The sequence below is a fragment of the Canis aureus genome, chromosome 1 (genome assembly GCF_053574225.1).
Source record: "Canis aureus isolate CA01 chromosome 1, VMU_Caureus_v.1.0, whole genome shotgun sequence".
Taxonomy (NCBI): domain Eukaryota; kingdom Metazoa; phylum Chordata; class Mammalia; order Carnivora; family Canidae; genus Canis; species Canis aureus.
In genome coordinates, this window is record NC_135611.1 from 24,196,247 (window position 1) to 24,221,520 (window position 25,274).

The 25,274-nt window shown below is 44.6% G+C and overlaps 1 long non-coding RNA gene across 1 annotated transcript; it reads right to left on the reverse strand.

The window, feature by feature from the left end:
* Nucleotides 1-1,020: 1,020 nt before the first annotated feature.
* Nucleotides 1,021-25,274, reverse strand: LOC144310964 (uncharacterized). The gene is made up of 3 exons (XR_013376612.1): nucleotides 24,994-25,274; nucleotides 9,080-9,292; nucleotides 1,021-1,278 (listed from the first exon to the last, which is right to left on the reverse strand). It is a non-coding gene; the product is annotated as an uncharacterized LOC144310964 (long non-coding RNA).

Here is a 25,274-nt window from a genome sequence, read left to right on the forward strand (position 1 = left end):
TGCTGACCTGACTTGCCCTGCAGCCCCCCCTCCACCCCGGCAGAGGACAGCACCCGCACACTGAGGGCCGGGGCACGGGGACAATGGGGAAACACGTGCTCACGGCCTCGAGACAAGGCCGTGTGACACACGCCCACCCACTGGTCTGGGCTCCTGCTCCTGAGGCGTGGAAGGGGAAGAGAGCTGTGTGACTGGAACGGCCTGTGAGGCCTACCTCGCGGGGCTCGAATGTGGGGAGACTATGACGAACCGGAGATGCTTCGGCAGGTGCAGATGCTGACCTGAGGGCATTCAAGGTGCGGGAGAGGTGGAAGTAGAAGAGACAGTGGACTGTGTGACTACAGGGAGGTGGGGGTGGGGGTGAAGAGGGCACAGCTCTGGGGGTCATGCAGCTGGTCAGGGGCTCAACGCCACAGCGGAGACCCACGGTGTACTGCATGCTGGCTCACTGGATCTAAATAAATAAACTGAGAAGAGGGGGTTGACCCTCCAGGCTTAGGGAGAGATAAGAGTTAGGACTGTTCATGTTCACCTCCAACCATGAGAGTCAAAACAAGGGGGAGTCCCTCACGGAGCAGGGCTGGGGAGGCCACCCTGGAGACCTGGGGACTGAAAAGACTTAATCCCTCAGACAGGAAGCGACTAAGCCTGGGAGGCCTAGTTCTGTCAAATCTGAATTGCTAGGTGAAAAGGAAAACTGAAGGGTCTAGAGTCAGGCAGAATGAGTTATGGGTCCGTGACCAGTGACCCACTCAAGGGCCCGGGGCTCTCCTCTGCTGGAACACCAGAGCCTGTGGAGGCAGGAATGGGTGCACACAGAGCTGCGAACGGCAGACGTGAGGAGCAAGTCCGCAAGCTCGGAGAGTCATGTGAGCTCTTTTAGACTTGCAATTCCGCTCCCTGAGGATTCAGCTTAGGGAGGGAGCTCCTGTTCCCCCAGGTCAGGTGGGTTAAAGACGGGCTATTGCATCAGTCAGAGAGCAGTAATGCACAACCGAGGCAAGTGCACATTTTTAAGTTTACTTTTAGAGACTATTAGCTATGTTATTATATGATACCTTCATATTTCATATGACAATACACTGAGCTACGGGAAGCTTCCGTGCTGGCTGAGTTGATTCAGGGAGGTCTGGGCTGTGGAGCAGCTTCTCCATGGTTCTTTTGGGTGTCCTCTCCCTCTGGACTGCAGAATGGCTGCAACAGCTGCAGTGTCCAGGTGTTCACACGAGGTCCTCCCCAACAAGGACGAGGATGAAGGGCTGCCTTGTGTCTACCCCTCTATTGTCGAAAGAAAGAAGTTTTCACTACACGTGATCCTTACCCTCCCCTACAGACTTCCATGGGCTTCATCCCCTCAGCCAGAGCTGCTCACAGACTCGTGTTCTAGGTTCAAGGGAGCTGGGAAAGTGAGTATGGAGCCTGGCAACCTCTCTGATGGGTGGTGGGTGCCACCCGACACAAAAGAAGTCAGAATGAGCATGGGCACCCAAGCAACAGTGCCCGTCACAGCCATGGTGGAGGAGGGGTGAGAGATGACATCAGAAGACAGGCTCAGGTTGAGTTATGAAGGGCCTGCAGTAGGAGTTTGGGATTTATTTTATGACCATGAGAACCCAGCATAAGTCTCTGTGGTGAGAAGTCACTGGCCGGTGCTGAGATTTAGAGAAATAACTGGACACAAAGGTGGGAGAAGGTTTGAGAGGAAACGCACAAGTCAGATTGGGGCAAGGATTAGATAGTTAGGACACTTTGGGGACCCCTGGGGGAATCAGGAGGCTGTCCCCCAACATGAGAACATGTTCAAGAATAACCAGTGTGTGTATACTTGGCAAAGAGTTGAGAAACTAGGCTGTAGGCCCAGCTTTTCCACTAACCTGAGAAGGTTAATGGAAAGCACCTGAGAAGGTCACTTCCCACGCCCTACCCCCAGCCTTGGTTCCTCATCTCTAAAACAGGGTCACCGGACTAAATGCACTGCATCCCCCCTTCCTCTAGCAATCCAGGAAGGCCAAGAATGGCCCACTGTAGGGGTGTTTGCTTAGGCAGATGCCATCCACCGTCTTACAAGCAAGGAAACAGGGCTGATGAGAGGCGAGTCACTCCCCACACTGCCACCAGCTGAGTGGCACCCTGTGTGTTCCCCCCAACATCTGCTCCGTCGTTAGTAATGTCTACACTTCCAAACACAATGGGGTTTATTATCGTTAATGATAAGCACCGTTATCGAAGAACTAGAGAAGCTCCATCTCATACCGATTATTTTGTTTTGTGCCTCACATCAAATCTCTTTCTTCCCAACACATCTTTAATTTTCTTTAGAACACAAAAGAAAGGGCAGAAGAATGGGTCGAGTGATATCAGGGTTCTTAACCATGAGTGAACCTCCGAAATCACGTGGAGTTTTTTGTTTGGGTTTGGTTTGGTTTAGTTTTCAAAAACCAGATCCACGAACCCCAGCCCAGACCTAGAGACTCTCTGGCTGGGGGTGGGTCTGGCAATATGAAATGTTGAAAGTCTACCCAGAAGATTCTGATGGGCCCCCTAAATTCTCTTTATTAATTTGGTTAACAGATATACTGTGGCTCAACATCCAAAGGTCTAAAGTAGAGAGAGTTAAAGGTTTTATTCCTGCCCTAAAGGAGTTAGCAAACAGCAGAAGTGAACACAGAAGCCAACATGGACTGGATGGGGTACGCGTACCGGGCCAGAAGCACTGGGGTTATAGGAGCCCCCGTGAGGGGCTCCCCTTCGGCCAAAGGGGGCAGGAAGTCTTCTCGAAGGAGACAGGCTTGAGTTAAGCGTTAAAGGACAATCAGAAGTTCGAGGGGGTGGGACGAGGAATGCCACGGGGAAAGGTCCAGAATCCAGAACTACTGCTCAGGCAGAGAAAGCAGAGCGGGACAGAAAGGATGGGAACGAAAACCAACAGGAACTGCCCACTTCTAACGCTCCTAGCAGCCATGTGGGAAGACACTCTCCTTCTTGACCTGCAGTGTCGAGCCTGAGGAATCACAGACGGGACTGGCTGTCGGTGTGGGGGTGAGAAGTCAGAGGATGAGGAGGAAATGCTATGGCAAGAGCCAGATGGACGGGGGGGCTGCGCGACTGTGAGCTTTTGCTGCAAACACGCGAGGCCCCCTGTCCGGAATCAGCAAGGAAATGGCAGGGAGAGGACTAAGCTTTGCAGCTAGGTCCAGCGTCTTCCTCGCCAGCCCCCACCACACACACACACACACACACACACTCACACACTCACACTCATCAGGCTGCACTTAACCTTTGCACGAAGTCTCCATCCAGCCTTTTCTCCCCCTGGAAGCGCAGCCTGATTATATCTAGTTGGCAGGCGGCTGACTGCGGGGGTGAAGGTCAATCCCGCAAGCACCTGTAGCCCTGACAGTGGCGTTCCTCACGAGCTACTCAAGCCCGGCCTGAGTTGCACTGAGTGATAGTCTTCTCTGAGGAGCAAACCGATTCAGCGACCCACACTCACACTCCTTCGTCCTCTGCAGCTTCCGAGCTCTGTGATTTAGGGCCACTGGCCTCCACCGCTGGGCGGAACTTCAACACCCTGGCACTGCACCCCCAGCACTCTGACAGCTGCCCTGAGCACTGCAGGACCTTGAAGGAAAGGCCCCTGGAAAGGCCCGTCCTGCACAAGCAGCCTGGAGCAAAAGCTAGGAGGTTCAGGGGTTAGACTCTGGAGTTTAGAGCCTCCCTCATTGTTGATCTGGAGTCTCCTTGTCTCTCAAAAAAAAAATATTTAAAGGAAACATTTTTCATGGGGGCCAAACACCAATCTCTCCCAGAGCTTCCAAACACTTATGAGGCGCCACTGTTTGCCAGGTAGCCGGTATGCAGATGGTTAAGACCGGAGCACATGCTGAGATGTGGAAACAACCTCACAGCTGCTAAGCCTTCATCTGCAGCCCTCAGCTCCGCCCCTGCAGAGGCCTGGTGGAGCACCTTTGCGGCCCACTGTCTGTCCTCTTCGAAGGAAGGTTTTGCCCCCGTAAGAGAATCCGTGCAACCCACCTGAAGTGGTTCTCAGTGGGCGGGGACTATGTCCCCATCCAGGGGATATTTGGCCACGTCTGAAGACATTTTTGGTTTCCACAACTGGAGTGCCTGGCCTTATGGGCCAGGGGTGCTTGTGAACATCCCACAGCACAGAGGCAGCCCCCAACAACCATGAATTGTCTGGCCCCAAATGTCAATAAGCCCGAGACTGAGAAAGCCTTGAGGTAGACTATGTAAGGGAAAGATGTGCTCTTCCTTCCTGTGACTGGAAGCTGGGCCTCCAGTTGTTTGTTTGGGTGAAGAAGACTCACAAATGCTTGCTCCCCTCACAAACCCAGAGACTGGCAGCCCAACCGCAGCATTTACAGACGCTGGGAAAACACCAAGTGACTTTCTGAAGTCACCCAAGGTAGCCCAGTAGAACCTGGGTACTGAGCACAGGGCTACTGCATCATGCTGTGGCCCCTCCGCTATGCCATGGTCTTTTTATTTTTTTTAAAGATTTTATTTATTTTTTCATGAGAGACTTGGGGGGTGGGGCAGCAGAGACCCAGGCAGAGGGAGAAGCAGGCTCCACAGAGGGAGCCCGACGCGGGACTCGATCCCAGGACCCCGGGGTCGCGCCCTGAGCCAGAGGCAGACGTTCAACCGCTGAGCCCCCCGGGCACCCCTGTGCCATGTGCTTTCAAACCAACTCTAGTTTCGACCAAACTGTTGGTGCCACAAGTTACAATATAATGCTGCTACTGGAGAGGATTTTTCTTCTTTTTCCAAAACTCTTGGAACTTTCACATTGGAACTCTGTGTGTGCATGTGCATGTGTGTGTTGGATGCCCCCCCGCCCCCGTAGAATAAATCTGCCCCTCTCTAAGAGGGGGGGAACTTCAAGGGATTATCCTGCCAGACCTGGATTGCAGGCAGGGTAGGTGACATGACGGCCCAAGGCTTTAGCCAGGAGCTAATGAGGAGATCAAAGAGCCTTGATGTTCTTCAATCCCCAGGATTCCTGTCTCCATACCTCTACCCTGGGCGGGGGGACCCCAGCACATGGAATCGCTATGGAGTTGAACAGCTCCTAGATACAAACCCTCCGGGCCCAGGTAGCCAACTCGGATTCCTGCTCTGGCTCCTTCCAGCGGACAGAGCAACGAGGGGAGATCTCCGCTGACGGTCACGTCTGGGGTGGCCGCGGGCTGCGGCCCGTGGCCAGAGGGAAGACACGGGCTCCAAGGCGCCCGGGGCCGGGAGGGAGGAAGCAGAGTTGGGGAGGGCGGCTGCGGGGCAGATGAGCCTGCGGTGACGGATGGGGGGGGACAGGGTGTGTGCCCCGAGATCTGAGACATGCAGTTGGGAAGGAGGGTGTGAACCAAGCCGCCCGGAAGGAGAGTGCCAAGGGGCAGCTGCCCAAGGCGGTAGCAGCTGGACAATTCACAGACAGCGGTCTCTGGGGAGAACATGGAACAGAACTGCAGGTGGAAGTGAACTCAACTTTAAGAGCCTTTTGAGTCCACTGTCCAACCTCCAGATGAGACCAGAGAGCACAGCGGGATGAGGGGATAGGTTCTGGGAAGAGACGGTTCGGCAGTTTGCTCATGTACCCTGTTGGCCTTCTATCCGTCCAGCACACAGTGAACCTCTGTCTGCTGCAAGGTTCAGGGACCCTCCAACAATGGTCTAGAGATGGCGCCCGAGGTGCTAGACCCCAAGGACCCCTTGGGGAATCTTTTGGGGTGCCACGTGGTATAAGGGATCCATCTATGCCGGGGTCACCTGATAGAAGCCAGATTCTGAGGAGGACAAAGAGCCTCCTGAGAGGAAAACTCCTCTGAGTGATGGAAAAGTCTGGAATGGTGGGTTAGGCCAGACCAGGCAGCAAGGCTGTAGTGCCAAATGGGAGGGATGGGTTCTTTCCAATTGGGAGACTATTAATCATCCCTCCTCCCCGGCACCCTCGTACTTGGCCTCTGCCCTGGTGTGTACGTGCTTCAGGGAGAAGAAACCTGGACACTCAAACGACAAGAACCAGTTCTCTCTGGGCTCTGGTTCTCGTGCTGGAGGAAGGACCCCTATGGGGGCTTCTCTTCTCCCACTCCTCCCCCGAAACACAGACCTAGCCAATTTGAAGAAGATCATTTTATATCAGTTGAGAGAGAGAAAAAGGTTCACGTGAGCTGGAGAGAGATGTTGGCAAACCCCAAAAAAGTCACAAAGAGCAAATCCCAAAGGTCAAGATGCAGTTAGCACCACCGCAAGATGCAGTTAGCACCAGCACCAGGACAACTAACAACATGCACTTTGGAGTGAGACAGAGATGCAGTTCCACCTCCTGGGCCTGCTGCCTCTCTGCCCTTGGGAAGTTCACTTAACCTGTAAGAGCGTTCTTGTAAGGACTTAATGAGATCATTCCTATAACATACTTAGCACTGTTGCCATAGACTTAAGTACTTGTGTCTCCCCAGAATTCACATGTCAAATCCTATGCCTAACGTGATATTTGGAAGTTGGGGCCTTTGGGAGGTGATTAGGCCATGAGAGTGGAGCTCCCATGAATAGGATTGCGTCTTTATGAAAGAGGCCCCAGAGAGCTCCCTTGCCCTTCTACCATGCAAAGACCAAAAGGAACACAGCCATCTACAATAGGAAAAGGGTCCTCGCCAGGTACCAAATCTGCCTCCGCCCTGATCTTGGGTTTTCCTGCCACCGGAAGTGTAAGAAATAAGTTTCTATTGTTTATAAGACCCCCAGTCCGTAGTAACTCTCAAAAAAGGTGTAGATGTCGTCATCACCGGTGGCTAAATGTCATTGGTGGCATTGAGATTAGGGGACTGGAGGCTGGCCAGGAAAGCATGGAACTCCAGGTGGGCCTGGATGATGACCAACACCCAAGAAAGTCGGAGCAGTGGGGCTGGTGGCCAAGGTGGGGAGAGCATGGCAAAAGGGCCAGCAGGGACGATTCCGTGTTCCAGGAGAACTCTCACAAAGCCAGAGGAAGAGGGAACTCTAGGCCAATCAATTCAATAAGTATCACTGGGGGAAGTAAAGCTGAGGTCTGCTGATCGGCCTGACTCAGTAGATCCAATGACAAACTGGACCCTTCATAGGATTCACAAGGCCCAGAGGGTATCAAGAATGCTGATTTTTAAAAAATGGACACAAATGTCTCTTAAACCTATAAAAAGATGTTCAGCCACATGATAAAAAGAAAAGTGCAAGGGATGGATGGGCAGCTCAGTCAGTTAAGCCCCCAACTCTTGTTCGGCTCAGGTCATAATCTCAGGGTCGTGAGATCGAGCCCCACATGGGGCTCTACACTGAGCTGAAATGTGCTTAAGATCCCCTCTCTCCCCCTCTCCCTCTACACCATCATGCTTTCTCTCTAAAATAAAAAAAGGAGAAGAAAAAGGGAAATAAAGAAAAGTACAAGAAGCTATAATCAGAAGGACAAGAAATAAAAGTTTAAGAACACATGAGCAATCCTGTAGATTGTTTGCAGGGAGTTAAATTGGGTATATTCTCTGTGGAGGGTGGGTTTACAACAACTAGCAAAGCTCCAAACGCATGCATATGCCCTTGGATACGACAATTCTACTTCTAGGAATGTATTCTCCTGTTGTACTTGTCACATATGTGCAAAATAATCTATGCACAAGATTGTTCACTACAGCACCATTTCTCCTAGGAAAAAAAAAAAGGAAAAACCTAAATGCTGAGTAAATAAGTTATAGCCATTACAAGATGCAGCCACTAAAAAGATTAGTAAGGCACTCTGTGTGCTATGAAATGAACTCCAAGAAAACAATAGAACTTCTGTCTACTAGGACATCAATATGAAAAAGAAAAGAAAAAGAAGGGGCACACACACACACACACCCACATACACACAAGCACCTTCAAGGAGCTACACTGTTGGACTTAGGACAGAAAGGACCACAACTGACCTGCAGCCTAGTGTTCCTGTTTTCCTCTGAGATCTTGGCCATTCAGCCCTCTGAGCTCTAGCTTCAACTGTGAAATGGAGCTAAGAATAACTACTTTAGAAGGTTGCCTTGAGGTTTAAATTTAGAATTCGATGTGTGTTTATACTAAATGGTATCATATTAAACTCTTATTGTAGGAATCAGATAACAGATGGTCCGTATCTACTACACAATAATCATTTAAACCATTATATAAATTTTTGGAGAGCCACTTCATTGAGCTTTAATTGACATGTAAAAAGCTGTACACATCTAAGGGATACAACTTGAGGAGTTTGGTGATAGCTACGCACCTGTAAAATCATCACCACCATCAAGGCCATTGACATATCCATCATCTCCCCAAGTTTTCTCCCCCCACCCTGTGTCTGTGTGTGTGTGTGTGTGTGTGTGTGTGGTAAGAATGCTTTCCATAAGATCTATCACCTTAGAAAAATTTAAATATACAATGCAGTACTGCTACCTATGGGCACCATACCACAGAGTTGATCTCCAGAACTTATGTTCATTAACTGAAACTTTGTGCCCTTTGACCATCACTGCCCCCTTCCCCCCTGCCCAGTCCCTGGCAACCACCCTTCTACTCTCTGCTTCTAGGAATTTGACTACTTTAGATTCCATGTCTAAGTGAGATTATGCAATATTTGTCTTTCTGTGTCTGGCTGATTTCACTCAGCATAAAGTCCTCCAGGTACACCCGTGTTGTCCCAAATGACAGGATTTTCCTCCTTTTTAAGGCTGCATAAAATTCTTGACTACATGTTTTAATGGCCGAATTTCTCTTTTTTAAGCCATATAAATTTGCCTACTTTCCTCAACACCCTCTCCTTTTTCACTGCATCGCTATAGACCCAAATTGAGTTTTCAGTTTGCAGAGACTAGAATTTATGGCTACCCTGGCACATGGGAGACAAAACTATCAGTAAAATATGAGAGAAACCCATACCAGGGAAGGACTCTTGATTGACTAATCAAGAGTCAATAAAAATCTGATCTATGCAATACCACCAGTTCAGTTATCGGTGTGACGGGAGAGGTGGGGGTCTACCCAGGGTTTCATTTGTGCTCACAGATTTACTTACTGTCTAGCCTGGCTGAGAAACCAGGTACCAAGAAGCGTGAAGATGATTTTCAGTAGTTACTCCTCAGATGGGAGTCAACCTTCCCAGAAACATCCGGTTAATCAATTCAATAATCAATTGTTGATGGGTCTCGAATACCGAAGGAGTCAGGATATCTGGGGACAGTATTTTCTCTATTCTTCTCATTTATAACGTTGGTGGGAAATGGGGGTCCTTTAAAGAAAAATAATAATAAAACAGGGAAAGAGAAGAGACATCATGGACCACCCTCGGTCCTCAGTCTACTGCTTTTACGTTGCCACCTCTTCCCCCAAAGAACTAACCCACTATCAACATTTTGCCTGTCCCTGCTAGGCTGTGGACTCCTGTATCCTCAGTCCTATCTTCCTTCCTAAGCACACAACTGTCTGCTTAGGAGAGATTTCGGCATGAATTGCACTGCTACCTTAAAATGAATGTTTTCTTAAAAAACACATTATCTCTCCTCTCCAGCCTTTTTATGTCCATCACTTTTCATTATGTTGCTCTCCATCTCCTCCCCGTCAGGCTCCTAGCGTTTGAGCCTGAATAATCACGGTGGCCTTCAACATGATTCTCCTACTTTCAGTCCCTCCTACCCTCCAATATAATGTACGGGAGGAAAGACTTTTCCCTCTACCTCCATGTTCCATAGCTGAGTCTATGAAATAAACTGGCAATGGCCAGGTTAACAGAAGAAAAAGCATACAAATTTATTAATTTTGAAAATTACATGGATGGGGGCACCACAGGGGGAAGAAGTGATTATCCAGAAAAGTGGTGAGATTTGAAACCATATATACTGTCTTAGTGGTGAAAGGGGGAATGTAGGCAACTGAAGGAGAGTAAATGTTTTTTAGGGAAAATGAGGGGGCCCTAGAAGAATAGATGGGAGATTTGACAGTTTATGAGAAGGTTTATCTGGGTGTCAACTCTAGTGTCCTCTCCTGTGATCAGAACTCCTCTTCCCTAGTTGATGGAACCCCCAAGGAATAGACTTAACCATAATGAAGTCCCTAAATTCTCTGAATTCCCCTTATGGAATTCAGAGAAAGCCTCTCCCTGCAGCTGGTGTTTGTTCAAGTGTCTTCAGCTCAAACTAATCAATATCCCAAAGCAGCATACTTTGGGGTAGCATGTCCTGAACTCTTCAGTTCCCTGCACAGACAAACAGATTAGTCCATAACATGGCCTTCATTGTCACTCTCTACTCAAAAGCCTTCCCTGGCTTCCCAATGGCCTGTACAATAAAGTCCAAAGTACTTGTCAAGGCATTAAAGGAATGCTAAGGTGCACATAACTTCCTCCTCCTCCAACCTTATTTCTCAGTATCTTTATAGTGGGATTTCTCAAGCTCAGCACCATTGACATTTTGGACCTGATGATTTTTTGTTGTTGTCACAGACTGCCTTGTGCCAATGGAACCGAGAGTAGCATCGCTGGCCTCTACCTACTAGATGCCAGTCACATTCCCCACCCCAATTATGACAATCAAAAACGTCTCCCAACATTGCTAAATGCCCTCTTGGAGGCAAAAATCACCCCAGTTAAGAGCCATCACTCTCCAGGAACTTCACACATCCAAAGTACTAATCAATTCATTGTTCTCCCTCTTAAAAAAAAAAAAAAGCATTCATTCATTTATTCATTCAATTATATATGTATGTGTTCATGGTGCCTGTTTATACATGTTTATACCTCTTTGTCTTACCATATTGCTTCTCCTTCCAGGACACTTCAAAGGGCTTTAGGCCCTTGGGCAAGTGGTGCTCTTAACTACCAGCAACGTAAAGATCAGATGATCTGTTATTCACAATATAAAGCATTCCGTCATCTGGCCCCAGACTTACCTCTTCTGCTTCAGCTGCCACCAGTTCATTCTCATACTCTCTGCTCTAGGCAGACGGTTCCCTTGAGTCCACCACAGCTTCTAGTCTCCCATGGGGTCACTTCCTCTGACTTTGCAGCTCAGATCACGGCTTTTCCTTGTCCAGACCATTCAGGGTTCTGAGCACCAACTCCATGCTCCTCTGAACAGCCATGGCCCTGTACATACCTCCATCAACATTCCTAGCATCTTCTACTGGAACTGTACTTTTATTTCTCCAGCTCCCCAAATAGACCATAAGCGACTTAAGAGTTAGCTCTATGTAATATTTTCCATTGTTTCTACAAATCCAAGCATAGTGCCACTGGTTTATAGTCACACAAAAAAGATAACTAACGAGTACCATTGACTATCATAGCCTGGCCAATTTGACACATAAAATGCACCATCACAGGCTCGAAGATGGGTAAATAAAACTGGTATATTCTATAGCAATCACTCCCTCTTCTGCACTCAATACTAATAATTGTCTCTAACATTCGTTTGAGACATATCATACAGTGACCTGATTTATTGTTTATCTTTGGTTTTTATCTGTCTTGTCTTTCCAACTAAACTAAAAACTCCTTCAGGCAGGAAGGATATGCCTTATACAGAGATGAGCACACAGCAGGAACTTACAATGTGTTAAATAAAAGAGCTAGTTTGAGAATGATGATAAAAATAAACTCAGAGATTCTTTGGGATAGATAAATCAGTATTGAACCTCAGTGCACCAACTGAACAGTTTGGCCATTTGCCATGAGACCCTTCATCTTCTGCTCTCTCAAAAATAAATTCCTACCTCCCGAGAACCACTGAAGGCTTTGAACGTTCCCAAAGGGATGGTTTTTACCTAGAGGATCTGAGAGTAGAAGCCACAGAGGAGGGAGCAGGTAACTCCACAAAGAGGTTCAAGACCCAGTGTTAACCAACAGAAAGAAAGTATTATGGAGACTATAGCACAGAGAATATAGGGCCTCTAACTAACTGCAGAGCTCTATAGACAAAAGTAACTTCCCAGGAATGACAATATGTGTAGACACATGTGGTTCTTGATAGAATATCTGAGTTCAAGAAATGATAAACAGGAACAGAATCCTCCTTGTCAGGTCAAATCCAAGACTGTCAAGCTTTTCCTGAGCCCCAGTCATATTTAGTGACCCTCCCCCACACCGTATTTTCCTTTCTTTTTCATTTTGCATGCACCATCTTTGTGCTATATTGTAATTATTTGTCTACTTGTCTGATTCTCTCACTAAATGGCAAATTTCTAGAAAACAAAGACTGTCTGGTTCATCATCATATCTCCTAACACCTTGAACAATGATTGGAACATAGTTGATATTTAACATTTCAGGAAAGAAGGCAAGAAGGAAGAACAGAACAGAGGACATGTGTATACACACACACACACACACACACACACACACAGGAATCTGGGACCTGTTTCTGACCCTCCTAAGGCAAGGCACTTGAACTTCCTGGGCTTCTATTTTATCATCTAGAAGACAAGGAATTTATAAAGTTAGGACTATGAGCATTCAAGAAAAATACATAGTTTAGGAGTTGGGTTTTGTTTGTTTTAATGTGCATCTGCAAGACATAAATCTAAAATGGAGCAAAGACTTGATTATTTCAAAGGAAAAAAGGAGAGAGGGGGGCAGGAAGGAAGGAAGAAGTAAGGGGGGAAGGAGAGAGGAGGGGAGGAAAGTTGCAGTAATGTTACCTACACTCTCAAGTTAACTGAAACTTGGTTAAAAAGAATGTATGGAATGAGATGACTTGTTCTTGACAATTTCCTGAGCTAATTAACTCTAGTTCAATTTTGAATGTGCAAATAAAAAACAATATAGCTATATTTATAAAATACTGAGCATAACAAAATAGAAAATTTAAGGACCCAGAGATTACAATCATGGGAATGCACAAGTAACTATACTTCAAAGAAAGAATAAAGTCAGTGCTACTTAGACTATTCTAGAGCATTTTAAAAAGTGGGTGGGAGAGTCTATATTACTTATTGAAACTAGTGTGATGTGATAACAAAGCCAAAGATGTCATGGCAAAACTTCACACCAATCTCACTTTGCGTATCAATTCAAAAACCTAAATATAATAAATAAAATAGTAAACAGAATTGGGCAATTCAGAAAATACTTAGCATACCATGACCAAGTAGGGGCTATTCTAGAAATGCAAGGATATTTCACTATTAGGAAATTTAACATCTCATTGACCGTGTCTAGGGAATAAAAAAAGAGAAAGTAGTCATGCTTATTTCTATGGATGCTGAAAGCACACTTGATATTTGATAAAAATGTAATGTCTACTCTTAAAATCTCTTACTGGATAAAGACCATCTTTAGTTTAAAACAACGAAACAAAGAATTATTGAACATTTACTATATGCTAGGCACGGTTCTAGGCACTTGGGATATGGCAGTGAATAATGCAGGCAAAAATCTCTGCCCTTTTGAGGTTTACATTGTAGTGGTGGGGACAGACAATAAAAATAAGCATAATGATTAAGCAAATTACCTAATATGTCAGAAGGCAGTGTGCAGTATGGAAAATGAAGTAGGATGGGGAAAATTAGGAAAGCTGGGAGTGGATGTAATAGTGATTTTTTAAAATTTATTTTTAAAGAGGAAGAGGGAGGTAGAGGAGAGGGGCAGAGGGAGAGGAGAGAGAGAGAGAGATGCTCAAGCAGGCTCCACGTCCAGCATGAAGCCCAACAGGGGGCTCAGTCCCATGACTCTGAGATCACAACCAGAGCCAAAATCAAGAGTCAGACGCTCAAGCAACTGAGCCATGCAGGGGCCCAGCAGTAGTGATTTTAAATAGGGTGGTTAGCGTAGGCTCAACAAGAAGGCAGCATTGTCACAAATACTTTGAGGGGGTGAGGAAGCACCTGCAGCTCTCTGGGAAAGGGGGGAGAGAACCTACCAGTTGAGTTCAAGAAATGGCAAGGAAGACAATGTAGCTGCATATTTTGTAGTATAAGGTGTGAGAAAAGATGTGTTGCTTGAAGGTGTGACAACCACGCCCTCACAGAACCACATGAAACGACAGAAAGGATGGTATCTCCCACATTTCTTTTTAACAGGGAAGGAATTACATCCAGAAGCTCTAGAGCTTCATAACACCATCCAATCTTCCTAATCTATCAATTTTACACAATCCTATTTTTAAAAACCAACATAATTTTTTTTAAAAAAATAGGCAAGCTGATTATCAAATTCACATAGGAGAAAAAAAACAAATCTCAAAAATTCCAAAAGAGAGGCACAAATAAGGGAAATGCACCTTATTAGCTAGTAAAATAACTGAAGAGCCATCTGAAAGAAAATACAGTTGCATCCCTCCATCACACCTTAAACTGAAATGAAGTCCAGATTGATTGAAGAGGGAGGAGACAAAGTAGTTAGAGAAAGCTGTGGATAAGGAGGCTGCATTTTCACTGTAACCCTGTGTTGGGACGCCCGGGTGGCTCAGCCGTTTAGCATCTGCCTTCAGCTCAGGGCGTGATCCTGGAGTCCCTGGATCAAGTCCCGCATCGGGCTCCCTGCATGGAGCCTGCTTCTGTCTCCGCCTTTCTCTCTTTGTGTGCCTCTCATGAGTAAATAAATAAAATCTTTATTTAAAAAAAAAAAAACCCTTTGTGTCTTATATTTTGTTGTGCACGCGTTGCATATTTAAAATTAATTGTTGGAAAATGTAGCTCTTACATAAGCAATATAGTATAGTAGAAAGACCACAGACCTAAGAATCTGGTGGTGTTTTCACGTCTTGATTCTGCGCTAATTAAATTGTAACCTTGGGCAAATCAGGTCATCTGCACTTCATCTCTAAAGTGTTAAATGAGACAGACTCCACTTTAATTCTAAAGTTCTATAGCACTATACGCTTAAGCTTAAAAACTGACCTAAGGGGAGTTTTGTCTGCTATACCTAGTTTTGACAGTTCTCTAATAAACAGTAGGTGATCTACTGTGGAAGGTAGCATCAAACAGCATCAGCGCCCACCGCATTCACACTCTTACTGTTGAATGAAGCCAGCATGCAAACCGCGCATTAGGGCTCAGCCAGGAGCATCTGGTCGGTTAGTCATGGAGAGAGTTGGCCCTCCCACATTCCAGACAAATAGATAAAGGTCACCTCGTGGGATTGGATGCCTGGGATCATGAGGCCTGTGACTCATACCAGAGGGCGCCAAAAGGATTCTACAGTCCACAGCCAGCGCAGAGCCCTATTGTCGGGATTTATTTGAATCTCTGATCTTTTCTGGGCCCCACCTTCTGGCCATCCTACAAAATACTTCTGTCAAATAAAGGAAGAGGAAATTTATTTATTTATTTTTTTTATTTTAAATAAGATTCTAAAAAGGAAAAAGATAAAACATAAATCAGTCTGATGACTTGTTAACAACTATACAAAATAGTATTGATTATTAGCTAACTTAGCCAATAGGTGAATCATTTTATGGTTTTCAAGGAACTGAAACGCTGAAAGGCATCTTAGCCATCAGCTAGTCTAAACCACGCATTTTACAGATGAGAAAGGGGAAGCTGAGAAAGGTCAGCTTTTGTAGTGTAAGGTACATAGCCAGTTCTTGTTTAAGGTACATAGGCAGTTTCTGGCAAATTCAAGATAAAAATTCAAATGTCCAGGGATCCCTGGGTGGCGCAGCAGTTTAGCGCCTGCCTTTGGCCCGGGGCGTGATCCTGGAGACCCGGGATTGAATCCCATGTCGGGCTCCCGGTGCATGGAGCCTGCTTCTCCCTCTGCCTGTGTCTCTGCCTCTCTCTCTCTCACTGTGTGCCTATCATAAATAAATAAATAAATAAATAAATAAATAAATAAATAAATAAATAAATAAAAAGCTGTTTCTACCTGTCATCTTTCATCTTTAATGTATCTTCCAAACTGCACTTTCATGTACCACCTGTCAAAAAGTGTGCTTTATTTCAAATAATGGTTTGGAATTGTCCGTTGCATCTGGACCTTGATATTCTTTAGACCCATGACCTAAGGAGCAGAGCTTTGGAGCAGGCACCACGGGAGGAGGGCTAAAGGGAACATGGAAATTCCAGCTGAGATCTGCTCTTGAGAAACTGTCCCCTACCCAATTCTTCCCACCATCAGCCATCTCCCATCACTTACCCAGAGACACTTGCCATCGGACACCTTTTTTTTAAACCTTCAGGCCCTTCTTTCCACTGCCATCCCCAGCCAAAATGATTCTTAGAGCTCATAAGCTTCTCTCAGACACATGCCCAACCTACTTCTACCCAGAAACCAGCTGTCAGCAAATTTCCTTGGGGGTTTGTATTTCCCTTTAACTTAAGTAGGTCATTGCTCTAAAGAAAGTATAAAGATGGAATGAATGAAAATAAGCTGCTAGATTTGGCTTGTGTGAGATTTGTGAAAAATGCAAGGAGATGGGCAGAGTGGCAGGGCTGGGCCAGCAAAGGAAGTCCCCTCTGTTAGCCGCCCCATGACTCAGCTCTTACAGCATTACTAGTCAGACGGGCAGAGTAAATATTCAAGGGATTTAATCAAAAAGATATGAGGTCACTGTCTTGCCTGTGTCTATATGCACTTCTTCTGACACAGAGGAAAGAGCTTGAGTGGGTACAAGAGATAAGGAATCGGGAGGATGCCATTTTGTAAATTGGAAAAAGGTATTTGGGGCTAAAAAGATGAAGATGCGTGACCTGAAATGCAGAGGTCTTATCAACACAGTTGACTTCCTTCCAACAAAAATCAGTTTGGGCGGTGATCTATTTGTCACCTCACCTAAGCTTCCCCATCTCCTTTGAAGGGTCCAGAGGCCTATCGTCCACAAAATAAGCATCCCCAGGTGGATGTAGGGTGTTGGGTAGGACACCCAGTGGGATTAGTCTGGGTGAAATCAGAGTAAAATGACAAGGATGATCCTGTTGGGGAAAAAGGAAGGGAAAGTCACAAAAAGGAAACATCTGTGTTGTAGAGAAGGGAGCACTGCCCGCAGGGAACAGGTCTGTTCTCTATGTGAGGGCCACAGCACTTTCTGGCACAGCTGGCTCTCCCCTTCTTGAGACCACCTAGAAGCCTGCTTCCTGCAAAGTGCAGCAAAGTCTACTGCGCCACTACCAGCACACTCTCTACCCCATCACCGGATAGGGCCTCGTTTGCCACTGCTTAGATACAGCTACTACACCTATCGGGCTGCAGGCATCTTCACTTCCAGGAGATAGAAATATGCTAGGAACTCACTAAACTTATTGGTTGTATCATTGTTGCCGCTAAAACGTTGACTCTTAAGATATATAGTGAGGCCGACTAGGAATCTGTTGATGAAGTGTTCCTTAAGGCTAGTGAGCCCTGCTGGAGTACATACCTCCATTCATTCACTCATGTATTAAGTATTTGTGGAACACCCACTAAGAAGCATCAGTGTGTAAAGGGACACAAGGATGAAAAAACTGTTCTCATGAATTGTATTCTCCAGTCTGAAGAACTTACCAAAAGAAATAACAGTGTGAACCACATATATAATTCTGAGTGTTCCAGTGGCCATATTTACAAAAGGTAAAAAGAAACAGGTAAAAGGGATTCTAATAATATATTTCGCTTAACTCAATAGATCCAACACTTCATTTTGACATGTAATTAACATTTTTTAATTACTGGTGACATAGTTTACCTTTTTCTGTATGAACTCTTTAAAGACCAATGTGTATTTTATACTTACAGCCTATCTCTATTCAGATGCTAAATTTTCATCAGATGTATTAGTTTGTGTTTAATTTTCATAAATTTACAGTTGATAAAGTAGATTCACATGCTCAAGATTTTTCAAACATACTTAAAAATTTTCTGCTAGGGGCAGCCCGGGTGACTCAGCGGTTTAGCGTCGCCTTCAGCCCAGGGCCTGATCCTGGAGACCCAGGATCAAGTCCCACGTCGGGCTCCCTGCGTGCAGCCTGCTTCTCCCTCTGCCTGTGTCACTGCCCCTCTCTCTGTTTCTGTGTCTCTCATGAATAAATAAATAAAATATTTAAAATAAATTAAAAAATAAATAAAATGAAAAAAAAATTCTGCTACCTTTATTAGTTCTTAAACTTAATTTGTTAGAATTAGAATGCAGCTCAAAGGTGCATGTATTAGTTTGCTGTTTGTACTATAACAAATTATCACAAATTTGGTGAGTTACAACAAAATGAATTTATTATGTGGCAGTTCTGAACTCCTAAAATTGAGGTGTTGATAGGGTTGCATTCCTTTGGAGAGCTTTAGAGGAAGATCTGTTTGTTGCCTTTCATTTTCCAGCTACTACAGGCTGCCTGCATTCCTTAACTTGCCATCTGCTCATTTCGTCCTGACTTCTGCTTCCATCATCACACCTCCTTCTCCACCTGATTTTCTTTAAATTTCCTGCTTTGCAATTATAAGGACCCTTGTGATTATATTGGGACTGCCTGGATAATCCAGGAAAATCTCCCCATCTCAAGATTCCTAAATTAATCACATCTACAAAGTCCATTTTGCCATACAAGGTAATATCCAGAGGTTTTTTGTGATTAGGTTGTAGATATCTTTGGGGGGCTATCATGTCAAGAAGATGAAAGAAGACAACAATGATGGATGGAAAGGTCAAGAAGGAAATATGGAGGGTTATGGTGATGGTAAGTGAGGAAGGAGCCACAGCAGCAAAGTTTTGTAGACCACGGCAAGGATTTCGTTCTGTATCTGAGACCAATGGAAAGTCATTGAATTTGCATTTTGAGAAAATGCATTCTAACTGAAAAATTAAAAATAGATTGAAGGAAGGCAAAAAAAAAAAAAAAAAAACATTGAAAATTAGTTGAGACCCTGTGTAGTAATTAGATGTTTGAAGGTAATGGCTTGGCCTAAGGAGGTGGCTGTAGAGGTGGAGAGAAACGGAAATATTTGAGAGAGATTGAGGAAGTAAATTTTGTAGAACTTGGCAATAGATAAGCTAAGCAATGGAGATTAAGGGTCAAGGCCACGTTGAAGATGACACTTAGGTTTCCAACTTCCTGAGCTAGATAGATAATGGTTCCGTTTACCACAACAAAAAAATACCTCTCAGACCAGGTTTGTTTGGGGGACAAGGAATGCAGTTTTGAACATGTTGGGTTTGAAGTGACTTTAAGGGAACCAGATAGAAAATCATGGGGCAGTTGGAGGTAGAAGTGCAGAGTTTCCTCTGGGTAGCAGAAGAATTTCAGAGCTTTGGTTTTTACATGGTTATTAAAGCCTTGTGTATAAATGAAAACACCTAGAATAGAGGCCAGTAGGAAGAGTGCCTAGGACATAGCCTTAAGAGAGTTGAACATTCAATGACAGATAAAAAAGAGACCAAGAGCCTACAGCATCACAAAAGCCAAAAAAATATATTATTAAAAGAGGATGTGGTCAATAAAGTTGATTACTCCTGAGAATTCAGTAAGTGGATTTCTGAAAGACCAATAGGAATTCACCTACACTATTAGTCCATAAACTTCTACTAGTTTACACCAGTAAGGCCAGGGCTGCCTGCCATGCCTCTGTACCAAGTTTAAGTTAATCATGGCCATGGTGACTGCTTTAGAGGTGGGCACATAACCACAGGGAGCTAATGAGATCCATTTGTTGGTACTTCAAGGAAAGAGCGTATCATTCCCACTGTCTTGGGAATGATACTTGAGGAGATATAGATACTTGAGGAGATAAAGAGCCTGAAGACATTGCTACCATTTTGCTACTAGTCTAGAACTAGAAACAACACTTGGCAGAAAAGAAAGATGGTAAATAACCAAATATTTATGACATCTTTTTGGTTCTAACTCCAGTTGTGCCTGAAGCTTGATCTAGCCCTACACTTTCAACCTAGATGAGCCAATAAATTCTTTTTGTTTGTTTGTTTTTTGATAAGCCAAATAAGTACAAAATGTCACTTACAACAGAAGAATGCTAAATTCTACAGGAGGATAAATGAAATCTGTGTTTAAGACCTTTTGAAAAACTGCCTTATATGTTAAGATGATCAGATGTTGACTAAAATTCTCATCAAAATCATAAGAGATTGTGAAAGCAGATAACAGAACTTGAAAGCAGGAAAATAAAATAGCTAGAAATACCAGAAGAGTTTCTATGTTCATGAGCTCCAATTTGTGAAGCACTCAGAAACAAATAGGAATATATTAAATTAGAGTTAAAAATTATAGTCCCAGGCTGTCTTAAAGTAATTTCTTTATTGTGACCAGAAATCTGGTTCCAAGATTTTCTTGTTCTCTTTTGTCTTGAGCTTGTATCTTTCATGAGCCCTGAAATGGCAATTTTACAGATGCATGAATTATAATATTCATGATTTCCATGGCATTGTAATTGTACTCAGTAATTATAATTTTCATTGACACAAAAGTTACAGACTCCTGGGACTTGCTCAGTAGAACTTAAGACTGTTGCTAGGCACCTCACAAAAGTGATTATCCCCTTTGTGGGAATTGAGGATTTTGACCTTGAATAACTTTTACATTGGGAAGTTAAAATTTACTGGCCTCAGCTTCTCTGAACCCATTTATGTTTTCTTTATAATTCCAGTATACTTAACATCCAGTGGTACATTAGTTCCAGGCATACAATACAGTGATTCAATACTTGCATACATCACTCAGCGTTCATCATCAGAAACGCACTCCTTAATCCCTATCATCAGTTTCCCCCTCACCCCCCTCCCCTCTGGTAACCATCAGTTTGTTCTCTGTAGTTGAGTCTGTTTCTTGGTTTGTCTTTTTTCCTTTGTTTTATGTCTTAAATTCCATATATAAGTGAAATCATTTGTCTTTCTGTGGCTTATTTCACTTCACATTGTACTTTCCAGCTCCATCCATGTTGTCGCAAGTGGCAAGATTTCATTCTTTTTATGGCTAAGTAATTACTCCATTGTGTATATATACCACATCTTCTTTATCCATTCTTCAGTCAGGGACACTTGGGCTGCTTCCATAACTGGGCTATTATAAATAATGCAGCTATAAACACTGGGGTGCACGCATCCCTCTGAATTAGTATTTCTGTATTCTTTGGGTAAATACCCCATACTGGATCATAGGGTAGTTGTATTTTTAACTTTTTGAGGAAACTCCATACTGTTTTCAACAGTGGCTGCACCAGTTTGCATTCCCACCAATGGTGCAAAGGGTTCCTTTTTCTCTGCATCCTTGCCAATGCTTGTTGTTCCTTGTGTTTTTTTATTTTAGCCGTTCTGACAGGTGTGAGGTGGTATCTCATTGTAGTATTGATTTGCATTTCTCTGATGAGTGATGTTGAGCATCTTTTCATGTGTCTGTTGGCCAGCTGGATGTCTTCTTTGGAGAAATGTCTGTTCATGTTTTCTGTCCATTTTTTAACTGAATTATTTGGTTTCTGGGTGTTGAGTGGTATAAGTGCTTTATATATTTTGGATACTAACCCCTTATCTTCTCTGAACCCATTTATTAAAAATTCACCAAAGTATGGGTCTGCCATGACTCAAGAGCATGGATCTAGGAGAAGAAAATCTATGAGCATCTACTGAATACCCACCATATACAAGACAATGTGCTAGGCACACTCAGAGGCTTGAGGAATTGTCTTGCTTTTCACAGAGCTTGGAAACTTGTGGCAAAAGTAGGACATATTCATAAAGAGTCACACATCAATATAAAACAGTATCTAATACGCGATAAAAAAGATTTGTACAAACAAGACCTTAGATGCTGGGAGAAGAAGAAATCAGTTTGGGGTAGAATGCCCTGAGGGTAGGCACGGGTGAATGGGCAGAAATAAAGAGCTCAGCAGACGGAAAGCTCTGTATTAACAAAGAAGCAGAGAGAAAGGTGTTGGTAGGTAACTGTATCATAGAGTCGTCTGCTAAAGCAATGACTCTTACAGAGTTTTAGCTGGAGGGAGGTGGCTTGAAAGGATCAGGAAGTCATTAAATGATGGCCTGTAAAATTTAGGCTTCATCTTGTAGGAAATAAAGTTCAAGGACTGCCAAAGATTGAGCCGATGGATACAGATCATCTCTCTTCCTCAGTATTAAAGCCATCATAGCTATGGACACAAGAGCCTCGACTCGGTTTGTGTGAGAAATAAACTTTTTGTTGATCAACACAGTGTAAAATGAAAAGTGAGATGTTGGAGGTTAGGACTGGGTCATGGGAAATTGGAACGTTGTACTAACAAAGCTAGATTTGCATCTTACTGTGGCTGCTACGTGGACGATGGACTTAACAAGGATGAGACTAAATCAGGAGCCCAAGTAGAAGGCAAAGCCCTAGGCAAGAGGTCATGGAGCCTATCCGACAGTGGTGACCACAGGATTGGGGAGAAGGAGATGGGATCAAGGGATAGTTGAAAGCAACATCATTAGGACTTGATGACCATCACTGACTGTTAGGGGTGATGGGAAGGGAGGATTCTAGAATGACTCCCAGGTTTCTGACCTGAGGGGATGAGGTGGGAAGTGGAACCATTAACCAGGATACAGGAAGAGGAGCAGCCTTGGGAAAGGAAGGTCATGAGTTCAGAGTTGCATATCATGTAAACCAGGACTCACTGGCTGCAAGTCATGGAAACCCATGTCAAACTACCTTAGGAGACTTCACAGTTGATAAAATTGGATGATGGAAAGGTAGAGAAAGCAAAGATTTCACAACTAAATCTAAAATCATCAGGACTTTCTCCCTGTCCTGCCCTCTCTCTCTCTCTCCACTTGGCTTCTACCTGCAGTTAGGGCTCATTCCGTCAAGGCCCTCCGAGTGGCAAGGGACATGTCTAACAGTGGTTCTGGAATCTAAGAAAGAGAGTTACAACTTGCCCTGCCAATATGGAAAAATCCATAGACACCCCAAGGAATAAAAGAATGAATGAGATGGTCTAAGTCCCTGGTCTCAGGAGACATGGTCATAAAAGCACAGAAACTTGAGGCTATCTCCAGTACCTCCAGAGGGCTGAAACCTGGTGCATATTAGGAGTTCAATATAATGCTCATTAAATCAAAAGATGATTAATGGTACTTTCCATGAGTAAGATCATTTGGCATTTATGAAATCGTTTGGTTGCACACATTTTATCTATTACAGAGACTAGAGCCAGGCAGTCCTCTGTCCCCACACCTAACCCGTGTGCCAAATATGACACATAGGTAGAATTTTCTGACAGAAAGGCCAGCCATACCCATTGGCCATTCTGTCTGCAGCCATACCCCACTTGCAATGCCTACGCGAGCTCCTCCTGGCTACAGGAGTCATGATGCGTCTTAGGCCTCTCATCAAAAAATTCCTCCCTAGTCACCACCACCCGCACTGCTACCATCACCACTGAGATTTTACAAACCTGTGCCCCACATTTTTACCTACAAGTTAGGAGAGAAGGCTCAGAGCCCCAACAGACCACTTTTCAGCATCATAAAACAACCCTCACAGGGAAAGCTGGTTTCTCTTCGTAATTGAGTTCCTCTGAAGGCAAAGACTGGATGGGCACGCTCAACCGTTACGAACTAAAATCAACTTCCAGGCCTACAGTTTTCAATATTGTGGCACATGACACTGTTCGCCTTTTGTCTGAACTTCAATATATTTCTTTTACGGAGTTTTATTTGCTTAGGCTGTCGGTAACACTTACGGAGGGCTACTCTATTATGCAGGATACCGTACTAAACACCAAAAGGTATATAAAAGCAGCCAGGTGTCCCCAGGGCACAATCAAAAGAGTGACAAAGATAGTAATTATTTGCTAAATCTAGATCAGACCCTCCATCCCAGTGTCTAGATTCCGATGCCACTAAACTTCTTCCTTCTGATCCTACGGGACCCCACACAGATTCACCAATGGCCATGATCATTTTTTTCTCCTACATTATGGTGGCTTCCAGTTCATTTATCATTTTAAAAGCATATCTGCTTTCCCTGCTGCTACTGTCATACCTCCTATCATCACCAGGTTGTTGTGGCCTTGGCTATAGCCACACATTTATTTTGTTCCAGCTGAACACTAGAGTGCCACACACATACACACACACACACACACATATCTGTGATGTACTCTATTACCAGGCCACAAAATAAGTCTACTCCCAGCCTCCATTCCATAGAAAACTGAAGATTTAGTTCTTCATTCCACTTGTTTTTTTATTACAACCCTCCTGCCAACAACCCTGGCACTTGTCTCTAGAAACTACCTTAACAGTATAACACTGCTGGGGCACCTGGGTGACTCAGTCACTTAGGTGTCCAAACTCTTGATTTCAGCTCAAGTTATGATCTTAGGTTGTGAGATCAAGCCCTGAGTTGGGCTCTGCACTGGGTGTGGAGCCTACTTAAGATTCTTTCTCGCCCTCTCTCTTTGCCCCTTCTCTCCTCCTTCTCTAAAAACAAAGAAGAAAGAAAGAAAGAAAGAAAGAAAGAAAGAAAGAAAGAAAGAAAGAAAGAAAGAAAGAAAGAAAAAGAAAGAAAGAAAGAAAGAATAACACTGTTAAAATCTCTAGGGACTAGGCCTAAAGACCTTCTGGAAACCTTCACTCCTTCCATTCCTGAGCCTCCTGCTTTCTTGCCTTACCCATAGTCTTTGTACCAAGTTTATATACACCCTCTCCCTGCTCAGGTCTGTTCTTTCCCTTTTTGGTACTCACTCTAAGGGGGCTTGTGGTTTCTCTAACAGCTCAGAAGTCTTGGGCCTGGTGCAGGGCAGAGGAGGCTATGCCCCTCAAAGGGGCCCACACCAGTCTGTATTCAGAGCAAACAATTAAGGCCTCTGCCCCTGGGGTTCCCTCTACACAAAGACAATTCAAGGTCAATTGTTTGGAATTCAGAGCCATCTTCCTAAAGAAATGACCTAAAAGGAGTACGTAGGTGCCCAGAACTCAAAAAAGTCCATTTGACTCAACATATGTCATCTGGAGTTCTACATGTACTCTAGAACCTACCTAACAGTACACCACTGTTCCTATAGTTTCTATGGAAAAAATGAGTTCTGAATTCCAGCTGCGAACATACCTCTGCCTCTGCCATCAGCAGGAACAGCCCAGCATTCACCTTCCACAGTCGGCCCACCCAATGGTAGGGAAACGCCAGAGGCCTAGTGGGTTTTGTTTTTAAGAAAGGGGTTGAGGGGGAGGGGAACTCTGGGAGGTGGAACCAGGCTGTGGAGAGCAGAGAGGGAGGTTTGAGGGTGGAAGAGCCCAGTTGCCTCTGGGTTTCAGGGTCTTCCAGAGAGGCGGGCTCTCCCCCAGGCTCTAACCCAGAAGACACGCCTGGTCCTGGTCGGGCCTGGTCTG